Source organism: Nelumbo lutea, chromosome 5 (genome assembly GCF_056320005.1).
Source record: "Nelumbo lutea isolate HS-2025 chromosome 5, American lotus-T2T, whole genome shotgun sequence".
Taxonomy (NCBI): domain Eukaryota; kingdom Viridiplantae; phylum Streptophyta; class Magnoliopsida; order Proteales; family Nelumbonaceae; genus Nelumbo; species Nelumbo lutea.
The window spans coordinates 53,080,097-53,099,032 of record NC_142688.1 but is presented as its reverse complement, the minus strand read 5'-3'; the positions used below and the strand labels follow the sequence as shown (position 1 = coordinate 53,099,032).

The 18,936-nt window shown below is 32.7% G+C and overlaps 1 long non-coding RNA gene across 1 annotated transcript; it reads left to right on the top strand.

Moving 5' to 3' along the window:
* Positions 1 to 4,600: 4,600 nt before the first annotated feature.
* LOC148852428 (uncharacterized) lies at positions 4,601 to 5,639 on the top strand. Its single transcript, XR_016098916.1, has 2 exons — positions 4,601 to 4,709; positions 5,053 to 5,639. It is a non-coding gene; the product is annotated as an uncharacterized LOC148852428 (long non-coding RNA).
* Positions 5,640 to 18,936: the final 13,297 nt, after the last annotated feature.

Here is an 18,936-nt window from a genome sequence, read left to right as displayed (position 1 = left end):
CTTTTCTCTCTCTCTCTTTCAAACTGGGTCGTACATACCAGTAGTAGCACTTTCCTTAGGAGCAACTAGCGACTAGCGACCGGCGATCAACACCTTCCTTTGGACTTGTATATATGTATGAATGAAGTGATGGCTAAAATTTTCGTATGTGTCAACATAACTACTTATGGAAAAAGTAACTTACCAAACATCCTCACCCTAATATGTGCTTAAAAACATAATAAATGATTTGACAAGTGGGTCACTAAACAGTCTTAAGTGGTTTTTAAAATAACTACTTTTAAAAAATACTTGTGTAATAATTACTTCTTTTAACAACCACTTAATCATCAAACAGGACCTTAATTAATTTAGATTGGCTTAACATTATGGCTGTACAACATGCTTTGTAATTAGTGATAATGCCCCACACCAGTCAGATACATGGAGCCACAATCATTCCAAGCATTTGATGACTAACGTGGGGCATTAATTAATAGCTATCGCCTTCAACTAATCCCATTGTTTTCAAGGTTGGGTCCCTTCCCACATGTTACAATCCACATTATCTTTAAGGGTAAAGATTCTTCATTACAATTTCCTCATGCACTTATAGGAAACAAGGAAAAAAAAAAAGAAAGAAAAAAGAAATATCTTGTAGTACCCCAAAAAAAAATGCAACTGAAGTGATTCTAACCCAAATCATACAGCACTAAAGTTACCTTTACAATATATGATATATACTAACATTTTGTCAATTCAAGCATCTACATCCACTGGAAATACAAACAACTAACATACATTTGTATTCAGTAATTCCAACCAAGGATTATAAAAGGAATGGTATCAGGTATCCTATCAAACCGTGTGGATATAAATACAGATATATAAATATATGGATACAAACGAAAAATATGGATACACTAAAAATGCATATAAATTCCATAAATATATTAATAACATTATATTTTATATCAGTATAGTCAAAATTTATGTATAAATAGATAAAAATAATATATTCTAAAGGTATATATGAAGAAATATACTATAATTAATATAGAAGGATGCATAGAAATCATAAAATTTTGTTGATAATGTATCAATCAAGAATCCTATAACCTATTATATATATATATTTTTTACAAATTAATACATGCATAAAGTTACTATTATGTTATTTTCTACTAAATTTCAAGCCACAAAACATGTGCAACTATTATATGTGAATTATTATATTTATTATCTTCTATTTTACTATTTTTTATTTTTCAAATTAACTACAAAGTAAATTAAAAATTAATTCTCAAATGTTTAGTTAACAATATTTTTTTTTGTAAACAATAAACATGTTATTAAAACTTGTAATTAAAAAATATCAATTAAAAATTTATAAAAATATATAATATTAACTTAAAATATATTAAATTTTCTAAGATACACATCATATGCAAATTCATAATTTTTAACTACTAAAAATAAGTATTCCATTATTAACTACTAAAAATAAAATGACTTTATAAAATAAAAAAAAAGTTAAAATAAATTAGAAAAAGATAGTTTGGGCATTTAGGAAAATTAAAACAGTCAAACGAGTTTTTTTTCTTACAAAATTAATTGATGGAACACCAAGGAAGGGGTCTTTGTCTAAAGGACAAAATTCAGGAGGCTTTGTCACAAAAGAAGTGCAGGAGTCTTTTTCACTAATCCCATTGTACAGGTGTCCTTGTAATTTACCCTATATTCTATCGGGTTTCAATGTTTCATTGCAAACGTTTTGTTTGTAGCAGTTGTAGGGCCCTCCGTTGATTGCAGTGAGCTGATGTCTCCCTCTAGAAACAGAAATTGCACACGTGGCTTAAGAGTGAGAGGCTCAAGATCTCCTGCGAACACATGTACAATGGGCTTTGTAACCAATTACAAGTGGACAAGTATTCCACATACATGAGAGCCACATATGATGTGGATTTACGTGAAAATAATGCCTTTAATGAGTTATGATGTCATTTGGGAGGGCTTCAGTTTTGTTTGAGCTGCTTTGAGGGATGACAATTTTCACCATTTCCCCGATCCCTATGGGCATAGGGATCCACCCTGAATGGGGTGGGGACGGTGAGAGTACTCTCCACTCTGTGGGGACTCCGATCCTCGCCCCATAGGATCCCCACTAATATATATGTATATATGTATGTATATATATTAATATTTTTGTGAACATAATTGAATATGTTTGAATCTTTTATAATAGGATTGAAAATTTTAATTATTTTATTTTTATTTTTTAAATAAATTAAAAATAAAAACAAAATAATTAACATTATAAAAAATCACAGGAAATAGAAATCCCCATGGGAACCGGGATGGGAATAACCTTATACTCATTAATGGAGACGGGAATAGGGATGGGGATGGGGATTTTTGCGGGGATGAGGATGGGGATGGGGCCGCCGGTGCCTAGCTTTGAATTATCCGCATAAAAAAAGTTCATAAAAAATTCACTGGTAAATTACTTGTAGGCTGAATTAAATTAGGGTTCAATCAACCAAAAAAGACATGGAACTGAAGAGATAGGCTTTCTGAATTATAATTAGGCTTTCTGAATTTTCCACCAAACATAGGCTTTCTGTGGTGAGACCCATCCAAAATCAGAAGCCGGCCGATTCGTGAAAGCTCTCCCAAATAGAAACATTTTGGCTGGCTTGAAGCTGTGAGTTCGGTCTTCTTTCTATATACCCAATTTCTTCCAAACCCACGATCCAATCTTGCTCCATACTCAATCAACTTCATGCTGTGTTTGGTTTGAAAGAAAATGTAGAAAAAGAAAAAGGTAAAGAAACGGGTGCAAAATTTTCCTACCCTTTCTTGCAAACTAAACACAGCCTTAACTTCGTACCAGTCTCTGTTGCAATCAATTCCATTTGTTTGCGAGCATTTATTTAACGTATAAAAAAGTAATAATTATCAAAGCAAAAATGTATTACTTGACACTTTATACTCTGAAAAGAAAGCATTACTGTACCTATTTTTTGGATACAATTTTATATTCTCTTTGATAATTAACTTTTTTATGACAAAAGTTAAGGCATTAAAATATATGATATTTGGAGCATTTAATGATGGGTCTACACTTTTGCACTGATTTCAAACAAACAAGATGAATGCAAAAACGGTTTAAAATGCAAACGGTGATTGCATTCATAAACCAAAAAATAAATAAATATGTAATGTACATATTTACCTTTCCATTGCAACTAAACGCAGCCAAAGTAATTCAGTAGGATACATCACACATCTTATAATGTGAATCATAAAATAATAGTAAATATAACAACGATTAGAAAAATAATACTAACAACACACTAGACCATATCCATAATATATGCATTTCTCTATGATCCATGATCCAGCGGCCTCAACATATAAATGGGACAAACCTGATCCATTCCAGAGGATACAGATCATACCAGTCGATCCACATCCCCGTCCCTTTTCCAGCCAGTTTTATCACATTATCCACAACCACCCACGTCAATTCTCTGCAACAACAAAAGCAATAACCACTATATATATACCTCAAGAAGCTTGTATCTTGTATATAACATGTGCCAAAAAAAATTTAAAGGGGAAAGGAAAAGCACCTCCAACTCATTGAAAGCACCATCATCCTATAATGGAGATCTCTTACTGCTGTTAATGTGTTTCTGGGTTGTAGATAAGAACTGGCTGAGATTGTGAGTTTAATTGGGTATTTAGAGATTAGGTGACACTGACTGTATCGCTATCAAGGGATCAGTTGAGGTTTTAAAAGCATATACTAAAGGAAAAGAGACATAAAAGAAGGCAATATACTAGTAAATGTTTTTGGATTTCCATCAGCACCTGGTTTTTATGAAAGTCTGGATAAGTTTTACAGGAAGAAAGCTTGTTTTCTAGCTTCCTGTTATAATATGGAACGGGGGACTCTTGGCTTCTTTCAGGCCATAATTTTAATAAGTTCCCTAAAATAAAGGGATCAAATTAATATCCAAATATTTAAGACTAGTTTATTAGATAACAGATCCAACTTGGAAGAAAGAAAATGAACATCTTTTCTCTCTCAATTCCAACTGTTTGCAAGTAAGAAATTTATACTTACATGATTCTAAATAGAATTTTTCCAATCAATATCCAATATCAACAACCTTAATTTAACATATGTACCCGGATCTGGGTCTGGGTAAACATGCACCCGGCCTGTTGTCTACCCTAATTAACTTTTTTAGCAACTCTGTCATTATCATAAAGTATTTATTGGTTTTTTTTTTCATAGTGATGACTGATGGATATATATATATACATATATTACTAATTTTTGCGGACAGAGAAGGGTTTTAGTACATGAAGGACCAATTGGATGAGAAACATATGCTGGACAAGATATCATTTTGCTTTCAAACTTTACTGAAGTTGGTGTCTTGTGATAATTATGATTTGGTTTGATAACAATAAAGAAGATAGATAGCATGGTATTATTGGAGAAAGTTGAAAACCCTATCTCTTTGTCTTTTCATGTATGAATTCTAGAATGCACACGTTTTCTATAAATTGGGCTAGAGGTTAAGCGAGCTAAACACATCTGTCAAACAGCAAAATGAAGGATTTTCTTGTAGTTGGTGTTCTTCTGGTTTCGATTCTCCTCGTCCCTAAAGATGTTGGAGCTCGGGTGCTTTATGAGAAGCCTGAACTAGCAGTAGGTCAGCATCATATGTACCTTGCTTAATTAACCTTCTCTCTTGAAGTCTCAATTAAAGGTTTTGTTAAATTTGCACTTTGAATTTAACACCAGAACTTAACATCATCATCATCATCTTTTCAAGTTATCAAACAGGGGCTTGAGATTTATGGTCCAATTTATTATATCATGATCATATATCATACATGCAATTCAGTTGAAGGCTATTTGGAGTAGAGTTTACTTAATACAAATAACATTTCATATAATATTGTAATATCATCCTCTACACAAGCGCTTTGATTAATATATTTACTACTACAAATGCTACAATGTTTTTAATCCATTTCAATTATCTGCTGCAGAAGACAAGAGTGGAGAGCAAAGCAACAGCATAAACGTTACTCCTTATTGGATCATCAGTACAAAGCTTGCTATTTGCAGACATGTTAGTCCATATGACAATTGTCTTCCCAAAATACTACAGGCCATTGAAGCTAGGGATACCCTTCTTATGTGAATCAAATAATGGAAAAGCAACATAGCCGATTACTAGTTTCTTGCAAATCATATAGAAGATGTTGTTAAGGCTCAATTTGGAGGCAGTATAAATGCAAAAATATGTACACTGTAAATACATATAAAATAATACAAAATATAGGGTTTTGCACTCTATATATTTGTATTTGTACTCCTTCCAAACTCAGCCTAATGAATTATTACTTCGAATTCACTATCGTGGATCAATAGTATATCTTCCGAGTAGGGTTCTAAAATGTATACGATATAGTAGAGAAGCTGTATGTTGATGATTTACAATCCATGCATGTATCCTAATATCTATGCTGGCCGTCTGGCATAACTTGATATATCATATATTAATACAAATATAAATAAAAAGTGAATGTACTTCTATATACGTATGAAATGGATCGAAAAAACGTTGTTTACTCGTGCAGAAATGTAGCTGAAATTTTTGATTCAGCAGAAGTTTCTAATTAACTCTTCTATATCGAACAAGCTGAGATTTAGAGATGGAAAGAACAAAATTGGTTCACAAGAGATGTAAACTGAGACTTAGAAATTGAACCAACCGTACCGTGTAGAGCATACACTCTACACGCTCCCCACTGCACTACTTTTCGCCGCGGACTTTCATATATCCAATATTTTTCCAGTCCAACTGGATCTGCTACTTCCCACATCTCTCGAGTCATAGAACAGCGTCACATCTTCTTATGAATGATAAGATGCTTTCATTGTGCATCTGTAATTTTAGTGAATAGGGATGTGGGAACAGCTTATGCGTAGCATATGGAAGCCCGAATTTTCCACCCGCTACTAAAATCTAACGACCAATTTGGAATTTCCTTCAAACTATTCTTGAGATGCAAAATTCTGTCCGCCAGCTTCTCTAGCTGCCAAGGCTTTCCTCAAACTGATGCTGTTGTTTGATAACCTTGATAGCAGCTTATTGGCTTATTAGTTCCCTGCAGTCTGCAATCGATCAAGCCAAAAGCCATTTGCCGACAAGATCTCAAACTCACACTATTTCAATTTGGCTCCTCCAATATGAATATTTGTCCTTCCTTTCATATTCATCCAAATGACCCCATAAGATGATTAATGTCAATTGCCATCTGCGCCTCACATGGAGCACCCCATAATATCCTATAGCACATCTTCGTCCTGTATTAGAAACATTTCTGAATAACTACACCATTGATTCTAGTATTATCATCCGGAGATATTCTCAATATATGGAGGGAATGTGCTGTACAACATTGTGGGGCGCCACCGTGTGGAACGCAGATGTAAATTCCTATTAAAAACATCTCTAATGATAATTTCGAAAGATATTTCCAATACAAATTGAGATATGCATGTGGGGTATTTGTAGGACGCCTTCTGTGTTATGCATCTCGTGGCATTTCTAATCTCTAAGCATATTCCACCAGTCACAGAACGTTGTAGTTTTGATTGCCGAAATCAGTACCCACCAAATAATAACAAATCCATGACGAGGATGAGAACCAACCTTAACCCAAAATAGAACCCACATGATACAGAATTAACGTAGTGTATGATTGGTCCAGTACTAAAGTCGAACCGTAGACTATTAGGACTTGCATAATCATCCGCTGAGGTTAGGTTGACAATGACGCCCCATTATCATCCGCAGTTGCTTATTTAGGTAATTTACATTGACTTAACATTATGGCTGTACAATTGGCTGTCGAATCAATGATGATTCATAATTCCCCCAGGCCAATCAAATACATGGAACCAGCATTTACAATTTTCTCATGCAATTATAAGAAACAAAAAAAAAAAAGAAAGAAAAAGAAATACCTTGTAGTACCGGTAAAAAATGCAACTGAGGCGATTCTAACCCAAATCATCCAGTGCTAAGGCCTCAATTGCGCCCATGATCCACTAATAAGCTACCTTTACAATAGATGAAATATAATAGCATTTTGTCAATTCTAGCATCTACATCCATTTGAAATGCAAACAAATAACATATATTTGTGTTTAGTAATTCCAATTAAGGATTATTAAAGTATTGGTATCAGGTGTTGTATCAAATCACTTGTATATAGATACATTTTGAAAATTTATGGATATGAACGAAAAATATGAATATGCTGAAAAATGCATATAAATTCTATAAATATATTAATAACATTATATTTAAGGCAAAATAGCAAGATTTAATGTATAAATACATAGAAAATATATATTCAAAAGGTATATGTGAAGAAATATACAATTAATATAACAGGATGCATAGAAATCATAAAATTTTATTAATAATGTATCAATCAAGAATGCAAGAACCTATATATATATATATATATATATATATATATACCTTCTATTTTTTAATAATAAGTGAAATACATTATCTTCAAAACATATCTTCAATAACTCCAAGTACAAACTAAAAAGAATAATATTCAAAATTATTACTTTAGAAAAAATAAATAAATAATTTATCAAATACATATATATAAATGACTTTTAATTTCAATAAATGTATACAAATAAAAATATTATTTAGAGAATAATTATTTTAATACTTAGAATTATTTATGTAGACCTGATAAATTATAATAATTATTTTATAAATTATTAATTAATATTTTAATTTGCATTAAATAACAATGTATTTATTATTTACAAGGATAAAATATTGTTTATAAAATATTTAAGAATATAATATAAATTGAATCTATCAAATCCACTAATCTACGTACAAATAAAATTTATTTTTTTATTTTAAAAAATTCATAAAAATAAAAATATTAATAATCAAATAATTACTTTAGTATTATTAGTTGATATTTTCATTTACTTTTTATATAAACATATTTATTGTTTACAAAAATAAGAGTATTATTTACTAAGTATTTGCAAACTAATTTTTATTTATTTTTTTGTTGATGTTAAAAATTGAAAATAATAAAATAAAAATAATTGATATAATAATTCAAATATAATGGTTGCATATGTTTTGTGCCTTGGATTTTAATAAAAATAAGAATTGATGCACTATCTATAAAATTGTATAATATCAATGTATCCTATTATATCAATAGTAATATATTTCTTCAAATATATCATAAAAATATATAATTCCTATGTATTTATACATTATTTTTAGTTATTTTGACATTAAACTTGAAGTTATTAATATTATTATTGAATTTGTATGCATTTCCTTAGTGTATCCAAGCATTTCCATATTTTTCATCTATATCTATGTGTTTCTCAAGCATATTCATACCCAAATTGTCTAATACGATATACGATACTAATACTTTAATCCTTAATTTAAACGTATGAGTAGAAACGCATCAACTTGTATCATCTCATATCAGTGTGTATCGAGCGATACAAAATGATACATGCCGATACGAATACGTATTGCTCTAATATGCATGATTCAAAGTATATGGGTTTAATTGTAGCATATCTCGTATCCCCTTAGCCGATACCAATACGGTACAACCCGTATATGACGTATCATATTGATATTTAAATCCTGGCTTGTAGTCGTTTGATTAATGGAATAATACATTTTCAGCTATATTAATAGAAGTTAGGGACGAACAAGGTATAGAAGTGGGTTCAAACTTGTTTTGTTTGTTCATATATATTCATATTCAAATCAAATATTATCCATGAGATTTATATCAAATTTAAACCGAATTTTAATTGTAATGTGTTAGGTAGTGTATGGCCTTAGATCTAATCAGATTGATCTACACTATCGATATTTGTTGTAAATGAATAAAGTACATAGTTGATTCATGTTATTATGGTGTGTTTCTGTGTAATACCCTTAAACTAGACACTTAAGAGACTCGTGTTAGTTTAGAATCTCCATAGCCGTTGGATAGAAGTGGGAAGTTTATCCTACCAAGGCTGACACTAATGTGTTGCCAAGTCGATTGGGGTGGCTTGTCTCATTTGCTAGGGTGAGACCTAAAGCACATGTAATGTGGGTTTATTTGAAACCCTAAACCGGACAATTTTCTAATTATACCCTAGATCTTGGAAACGGATGGGCAAAACTAGAAAGTTACACTTAACCTCTAGATTCGATTATGGTACTGCACTAGGTGTTGGATTGGGTTGTTTTTTATATGCCAATCAGTGAGATCCTTAGTGGGGGTCAAAACTTGGGTATGTTGGGATACTCTGAGAATTCACTTGAGTGGGTGATCATAGTGACAAGATCAACCCCTTTATCAGACAAAGTGAATGATCGGGGAATGCATTCTCTTTGATGGAAACCTAAACTATCAATAGTTGATTTCAAACTTGTTGAGATTTATTTTGCAAAATATATTTATATAGAGATATACATATATATTATGGTTTCATAAAATGTTTGCAAAAATGTTTTAATTCACAAGATCCATGTGAGTAGAGAGTGCAGCACTATACCTTGTAGACAAGGGAGAAGTCCTCTCTTGTTAGGTAGTGTTTGATCATTATAGGGTGAGAGGTTAAGTGTAAGACCATTTAGGGCTTTTACCTGATGGGCTAATATCAAATAAGTCCATAGTCCTTGGGCCTTCATAAGGTAGCTAGACCCAATGACCATTTAGTGTAAATGTTGGGCCTACTAACAACCCATGCTAATGGGCTCAGCGGTTTATTGTCTTCAGTAGTGAATTTAGTCAGGCCTCGCAATAGAGACTAGGCTAAACCCATATAGCTTATGTAAAGATCAATGATGGGGTCTCACACCATACAAAGAGATCCAAGCTAGCTAACATTTAAAAGGAAGTGAGCTTGGAAGCTTAATGGGTGTAAAGCCCAATTCGAACTAGAGTTTAATGAGATAAATTAAAATGGGCAAATTTGATATTAGATCTGCTTCTAGATCAACAAGAGGATAAAATATATCTTATCCACTTAGGAGTTCAGATCCAAATAAAGATTTGGATCAAAGAACCCTCTCTTGATATTCCAAGAAGGATTATAAATAGTGGGAGAAATCCTTCTGTTAAACACTTTTTGCAAATCTCAGATCTTTTCTCTGTTCTTGCCACCCTAACCTACTTGATCTTCAATTAATGGTGATCAAGATTGGATCTTTATATTATTTCTTGCTAGAAGAAACAATCTTAAAGTTGTACTTACATATCTATGTGATTCTTGCTGAATAATTGGGGTTCTTGCTGAAGAATCTCTTTGCTGATCCTGCCTCACCCTAAGCTATGTCATCTTCAGTGGTAAAGGATTTGGTGAACCCTTTGGGCATAAACACCTACGTTGAGAACTATTTTTGATTCCGTATCAAGTATTAATCTTAGTTTTAGATTTGGTTCGATTTGTTTCAAGAACGAATTTTGAAAAAAATAATTTTTCTAAAATAGGGAATAGGATTCCTAAAAAGGAGAAAGATATTTGAAATTTTGCCCAGCCACCGTACATGGCTCAATCATCCATATGATGAATCTCCCTTCCCTTTATAATGGGATATTGAACAAAATTAATAACTAAATATGATGAAAGCATTATATGTTATTAATAAAATGAATTAACAATATATCTTTAATTCCATCGGTGTGCTTTTCTTACACGACCCAGGTAGGGCTTTGATGATGATGAATTAAAAGAGTTTTGACATTGTAAATAATGAATAAAATATATTAAAAGTTACCTATAGGTAACTTTAACTAATAATTAATAATGACACTTTTGTAAAAGCACAATATTCAAGGGGGTGTTTGGTATGGTGGTGGTGGCGCTATGTTGCCATTGCATTTTGAGTTGATGAATGCTAATTTGTGAGAAAAATGTATTGCCACATTATAGATGAGTGTCATTTCATTTAGAAAAATGCATGTGTAATAACCATCAAATTTGATGTTTTAGGTAGAAATAGGAATTTATGTTGAGCAAATCAAAAGTTGTCAAAACGTGATCTAAGGGAGCAATTTCTTGTTGCGAGTTCCCAAAATAAATTAAAATTATTTGGTTTGAATATAGAGATTGTCTCTTAACACAAAAACATAGAAAACATGTTCGTGTTGTATATGTTTGTTTGTGCTCACATTTATTTATTTATTTTTGGTATAATCTATATATTTGTTTTGTTTTCAAAACTGAGGCCAAATTATATTTTTGAATTTCTAGTTTAGAAAACTTGTGTCTTCTTTGTTATTTAATCTCATACTCCATAAATCATATAACATTTCTACTACAAAATTTATTTTTGTTAAAAACCATCATGAATTATTTTTTAACCAAAACCAAATTGTTTTTGCTTAACATGTTTCATTTTTTTTTTAATATTTTGATGATGCAGCAATTTCAAAAGCAAATGAACACAAAATCGAAATTGTTGAAGAGCGCCCCCTAATTATACCAGCTGAGTTGTTTAGCAGATTGGGCTGAACAACCAACCAAGGAATTTTCCATGCTGTTAATTGGTTTGGGGCTCAAAATGGCTTATAGGTTCTCATTATCCTGGGTTCAATTTCAGAAAAAAAAAAAAAATCTTTCCATGTAACCTGATTAAACACTATTTTTTTTGTTTGGATAAAATGTATATTAAAATATTAAAGACTTTCAATATTCAATTTTACAACTCAAAAACACACGCACAAAAAGATAGAAATGTAAGACACAGGGTGTCGATGGAAGGATTGAACGAGTTAGTAGTTAGTCCAAATGGACCCCGACGGATCCAATTGCGCCCACCTATTTCTGCAACATAGAGGTAGGGATGGCAAATTCCCCATAAAACCGGGGCCTCGCCCTGAATGAGGCAGGTTTTCTCCAACCTTAATCAGGGATGGAGCGGGGATGGGGAAAATGTTTTTTTTTTTTTTTTCTGAACTGGGGACAGGTTTTGTATATAATTTCCCGAACCTGTTTCAAATCCGAAGGTAAATTAGTAAAATATTTTTAGGTTTAATATTGATATTTAAAATATCTCTAAGTTTTCCTTAAATTATTAAAATCTTAGGATCCAATAATTCTATTTTTGAATTACCACTGAAGTATTATAATTTAATTCCTAAAATACCCCCAAATTCATATATCCTATGTGTAAATTATCAATAAAATAGATAATTTTTTATTAATTGCCTTGGAGTGGAAAATTTTCCGAGATTCCCAGTCCCCGACAGGGAGTGGATGCCCCACCCCGCCACCAAGGACAAGGCAGGGACGGGACAAAATATCTTGACTACAGGGCAGGAACGGGAAAGGGGTGTCCCACCCCGTTGCCATTCCTAGATAGAGGTATATACCTTGTGGCCAACCAAATGTCAGGCCTAGTAATTGTTGAAACCCAACCTATATGGAGTTTATTACGATCATTAACTTTGTGTTACTTCTAAGTGGTTTGGCCGTTTGGATCTAAACCCCAAATCCATATAAAGATCATCTCATTTGGGTCAATGGTTCAACAGCTGAGGTCAAACAATTAATTTTTTACTAAGTAAATAGATTTTGGTCAAGATCTAGATTTATGGAAAATCAGACCTAGCATCAAGGTTGGGTGACTTAACTGTTCGAGTTAATGGCGGATTGAAAACACTACTTATGCTTAGATTAATGATGACTTGACTATCTAGGAAGTTTAAGGCTTTGTCAATTAAGTTTAGTAGTTAATTATCAAGATATCAAACTTGAATTAACCAAACTGTTAAACAATGAAACCTGTAGCCACAAAAGAGACAAACAAGTATGGTAGCAAGAGCTACAGGACTTAGCAGTCAACAATTAAGCACAATAATAATAATGAGGACTGCTAACAAGAAGATGGCAACTAAAATGGTTAAGAACTACAACCTGCTATCTAGGTTACTAGTTCTACAATTAATCAAGGAATAATAACAATGAAAGTAAATAATGAAAGAATGGCAGGATCCATTGTATGGACGCCAAAAAGGTTACGGAATGGGTGGGCGAATTCCAAAAATTTCCTACCTTCTTCCAACTGGGAATCATATTCCCTAAATTTAGAATACAATATTCAATGATCCTACTTGAACCATAATCGAGTCAGATCTGAACCAAAAGACAATGGAGGAATTATATCTGATCTAGAGAAGCAGTATCTCCTAAAGTTGGTGTTCACGCCTAAAGAGGACACCAAGATCCGCTCCTGCTGAAGATGACACAGCAATCTGTGGAACGGAACCAGTAGAGTGCATCCAACACACTGAATCCTTCACAAGAATCCTCTGGAAATGCTGAACACCGAATCCTTTCAGTTCCTTCTGCAAAACTGATATCAAGAACTGATTTCTTGATTTCTTTTCTTCAAAGATCAAATCTTTTCAGAGAATGACGGCAGCTGGAGGAAAACTCCTGAGACGAAGATGGCGAATATTGCTTCTCTTCTCTCTAGAGCGTATATGAGATCCTGTCTCAATTCACAGGAAGATTTCTTGTTCAAAAACCCTAGGTTCGAATTCTGTTGTATCTCTCTTAGGGTTTCTCCTCTTTTTTCTTCTAGATTAAGAAAATCTCCTAATTAGGAGTTATCCCAATCCAAATCAGCATCTAGATAGGGGATGATCTTAATCCTATATGCAGATTAGGTTAGCTTACTCCTGATCTCATCAAGAGATTACTAGATTCAAATCTGATTCGAATTTGGTCTCCTAGAGTGGATTAAGTTAAAGGCCCAATCCTTTTGCTAACCTTAATCTCAGATCCACCTCATAAATGGGCTTTTGGCCCATTAAGTAATCAGTGCTCAAAAGGTTTCCAATCTGCTGCCCAGTTGGGCTTCTTTGTTTGGCGTGGGACCCAAGCATTGATCTACACACCAGCCACATGGGTTTGGCCCAGCCTTTATTACATGGCCTAGCCGAATTCACTGAAAAGCCCAGTGAACCCCTGAGCCCATCACATAGATCCTATGGGCCCAACACTTACACTAAGTGGTCCCTGTGCCAAGCCATCTTATAAAAGCCCAGGGATTGTGGGCAGGTGCAAGATTAGCCCATCAGGTATTATCCTAAATGGCCTTACACTTAACCTCTCAGCCCATGATGATTAAGCACTGCCCGACAAGAGAGGACCTCTCCGTCGGCTGCAAGGAACAGTACTGCACTCTCCACTCACATGGATCCTGGGAATTAAAACCATTTGCAAACATCTTGAAAGCGAAAATACTTCTATATCGTATATATAAATTTTGCAAAAAACAAAATTCCAACAATTGAAATCAATTGCCAGTAGTTTGATTTCCATCAAAGAGAGTGCATTCTTGATCATTACCTTTGTTTGACAAAGGGGCTGATCCTGTCACTATGATCACCCACTTAGATGAATTCTCAGACTGTCCCAACATACCTAGGTTTTGACCCCCACTAAGGATCTCACTGATTGACATATCAAAGACAGCCCAATCTGACACCTAGTGAAGTATTATAATCGAGTCTAGGGGTCAGGTGTAACTTTCCAGTTTTGCCCATTTGTCTCTAAGGTTCAGGGTGATAATGGAAATCTGGTCCGGTTCAAGGATTCGAGTAATCCCATATTACATGTGCCTTGGGTCTTACCCTGGTGACCGAGACAAGTCATCCCAACACTTGGCGGCACACCAGTATCAACCTTGGTAGGATAAATCTCCCCAGACTTATCCAATGGCTGTGAACATTTAAAACTAATATGAGTCTCAATAAGTGTCCAGTTTTAGGGTCTTACACAAAATCATACCAAACAACATGAACCAAACATGCATTTTATTTATTTACACTAAATGTCAAAAGTACATCAAATCAAATTGAAGCTAAGGGCATACAAAATTGTCTAACAAATAACTATTCGAAGTAGAGTGCAGCTGAAACTAAATAAGCACAAACATTAATGGCACTTACACCTATGTGCCTAGGGTGACAAATGGGTGGGTTGGGTGAGGATTGAATATCAACTCACCCATATTGACCCACCAACCCACCATGACTCATCATCAATCCTTATTAACCCATCCATATTGACCCTTAACCACTCTCACCCATATTAACCCACCTACCCTCACTTATAAATACAAAAATGGGTCGAGATGACCCGTATACCCAAAATAATAAATTTTGTGAGAATAATCTCTCTCAATACTACCACATGACAAAAATGAGTAAAGTCAACCCATATACCCAAAAATTTAAAAATTGTAGATAAATGCAAAAAAGATAAAAAAATGCAAAAAAAAAAAAAGAAAAGTACAAAAAATTATGAAAAATACAAAAAAAAACTAAAAAGTTATAGAAAATTTTGAACTTTTATAAAAAAAAAAACAGAATATGCAAAAAAGTACTAGAAAATTGTAGGAAATGCTTGAAAAAGACAAAAAAAATAAAAATTATGCAAAAAACACAAAAAAATTGAAGAAAATGCAGAAAAAATACAAGTAAATTTTAGAAAATATAGAAAAATACCAAAAAATTGCACAAAATGCATAAAATACCAAAAAATTACAGAAAATTGCAGAAAATGAAAAAATGCATAACTTTTATAAAAGTTCTTTCGTAAAAGTGCTTTTGCAAAAGTACTTTTATGAAAGTACTTCTGTAAAAGTGCTTTCATAAAAGTATTTTCATAAAAACACTTTTATAAAAGTTCTTTAATAAAATTACTTTTATAAAAGTGCTTTTGTGTAAAAGTACTTTTATAAAAGTGCTTTTGTAAAAGTACTTTTATAAAAGTGATTTTATGCTTTTATAAAAGTGTTTTCGCAAAAGTATTTTAATAAAAGTGCTTTCTTGTAAAAGTAGTTTTGTAAAAGTGCTTTCATAAAAGTACTTGAATAAAAATGCTTTTATGCTTTCGTAAGTGTTTTTGTAAAAGTACTTTCTTAGAGTGCTTTTGAGTAAAAGTAATTTTGTAAAAGTACTTTTATAAAAATGATTTCATGTAAAAATAATTTTATAAAAGTGCTTTCGTGTAAAAGTACATTTCTAAAAGTGCTTTCTTAGAAGTCCTTTTCATAAAATTACTTTATAAAATTGCTTTTGTAAACGTGCTTTTGTATAAAACTGCATGTAAACACAAAAGTTAATAAAATCTATTTTATTTCACTTTTAATCTTAAAATGAAATGTGGCATGGTGGTTTGGAAGCGTAATGTGATGTGGGCACACTAAGAGGCATGAGTTTGAATCATTACAACTTCCTTTTTTTGGCATTTGGTGAGTATCGATAGAGTTGACTTTGACCCAATCCATCTTGACCCTAATGGGTACCATCGACCCAACCCATCTTGACCCTTTTCCACTGACCCTAATGGGTTACTCGACCCATATTGGCTCACCAATAGATTGGGTGGGTTCCAAGGTGGGTGGATCAAATGGGTTGGGGTCAAGATTGCCAGTGTAGTTAGTAAAGAGCTGGCCAAGTTTGAGCTCAAATTGCACTAGTTGTTTGTATATCTTGTAGATATAAAAGTAAAGAGAAAAAAAAGTGCAGATCTACAAGATCTTAAGGTTTCAAGTATTGCATTTATGAGAGAGTTAGCACAAAGAAAATAAACTAGAAACTTCAAAAGAAAAGAAAAAAACACAAGAGGCACACAAAAATTTTTATAGAGGCTTTTCCAACACTACCTAGTCTAGGTGCTACTTAAGCCTCTACAACCAAGAGGACTTCTTAGGTGCCTATAATACATTATAGTTAGGCTTAAAAAAGGTGCCAACAAGACCTTAAATGGTGTTCAACAACCTGAACACCTACTTGCTCAAAGATCTTCACCTATTAAGCACATGAGTAGGTTTACAACAAGAGTAGCCTCTCAGTATGCAAATAAAACAATTACAACACATACTAAATAGTTGCTAGAGTTTCACACAGATGCTTAGCTTAGAGAGAAAGATCCCAACAAATGGATGAGAAATAAGCTCAAAGGCTTTTTAAAATAAAGCTCACCTTTAACAATGATTAAGGTCAGGGATCTCTTTCTCCTAAAAGACTCTATCTCTAACTTGCTCTCTTTGAAAAAGAACTATTTACAATATGTACAAAGTATGCATAGGTTGTCTTTCACAAGCCTTAGTTCAAACTTAGCTCTTGCTTCCTTTTTGTTTTTGAATCAAGCAAAACTCTATTCACGGAGGATTTAAGAGCAAGTAATGATTGTTTCCTAGCCATTAGGGCTTTACTTTCTTCACAAGTGTATCAAATTTCATCCAACATTTTAGAAAGCTTTCCAAAATTAGCAGTAGTCATTGAGGCCTTCAAACAACCAAATTTCTTTGTAGTAGATGGCCATGCAATTCTAATAGTCAATTATAATACATATGGAGAACTTTTTTTTTTTATCTCTTAGTTGATTGATTCCTCCTTACAAATTGATCGGTAAATTGATGAACTGAGTTAGTCTAAGTAGCAACACATCTTAATTAGGCATTCAACACATCTTAGAAAGCTCAACTTGTATGCCTCAACTATCATAGTTAGTCAATACATCTATCTAGCTAGTCAACTACTTCTTATAATCCCGTCCAATTTGCCTAATAGATAGCTTAAAAGCTTAGAAACATTGACACATTTTACCCAAATGTTTGGGAATACCTTCATTGACTTTCAAAAATATCTTACCGAGTTTTACACCATGATAAAGCTCAAAAAAGCCAAGAAACCAAGACCAATAAGGAGTATGGTTTCTAAAGGTAATTGGTTGAGATTAATCTTGTAAATCATCTAAAGAGTGCATCATAAACTTGATCTAGATTCTAAAATGATAAAAATAAATAAGCACAACTTGATATAGTTTTTTTGTTCCTTTATGAGCTATTGTAGCAAATCAATCTTCACTCTCTCTAATGATTTTAAGTTCTTGATCAACCTTGATCCTTGATTTTCTTGAAGCTTCTTCATTTAGAGAGAAGATAATGATAGTGTATATTCTCGTTTAAGCACAAGCAGCCACTTAATAGAGCTTCCACTTCATCACTTGTAGTATTCTAGCTTTTTATTCCCATTAAGCATAAAGAAACTTACAAAAGATGCTACACACTTAGATACACTATTAGTACTCCCAATGTGTTTGCTATTATCCAAACAAATAGGGTCAATAGGTTTTTATTAAAGGTGCAATGTGGGTCATGTTAGGCTAACACAACCAACTTTTGAGGGGTGCCTACATTGTAGTAGGTCATCCAGTGTCAACATGAGGGCCTAGGCTAGTCAGGCTTACATAGCCCGCAAGACAAGCCTAGATCGACTTGCGTCGTGTTAGGTTGGGTTGTTCCATGGGCTTAGGTTGCAAACCTAAACCTTTTTAAAGTTTTTTTTTTACTTTTTCTATGTATTTTCCACTTTCTTTTCATTTGCTAAAGAAAAAAGGATAGATATTTTAGAAAAATAAAAAATAACAATAAACACATAACAAAATAGAAAATAGACACCAGATTGAAAAATATATATATATATATATATATATATATATATATATATATAAATTTTATTTCATTCAAATTTAATCCATATAACTGATCATATGTGAAGTAAAAAGATTAAATTGAAAAATATATTGGAATCAGAATAAAATAATATAATAAAATTGAAAACAAAAATTTTAAATGGCATTGAAAATATCACATATAACTTCTAAATAAAATTAAAAAAAAAATTGCAATAATTTTAAAAATATCATACAATTTGCAACAATTTTCTTCAACTTTAAGTTCCACCTCCTCCGTCTCCTTGATTTGCATCATCTACATCTGGTGAACCATCATCACTTAAAGTATCATGCCCTTCTTGATCTTG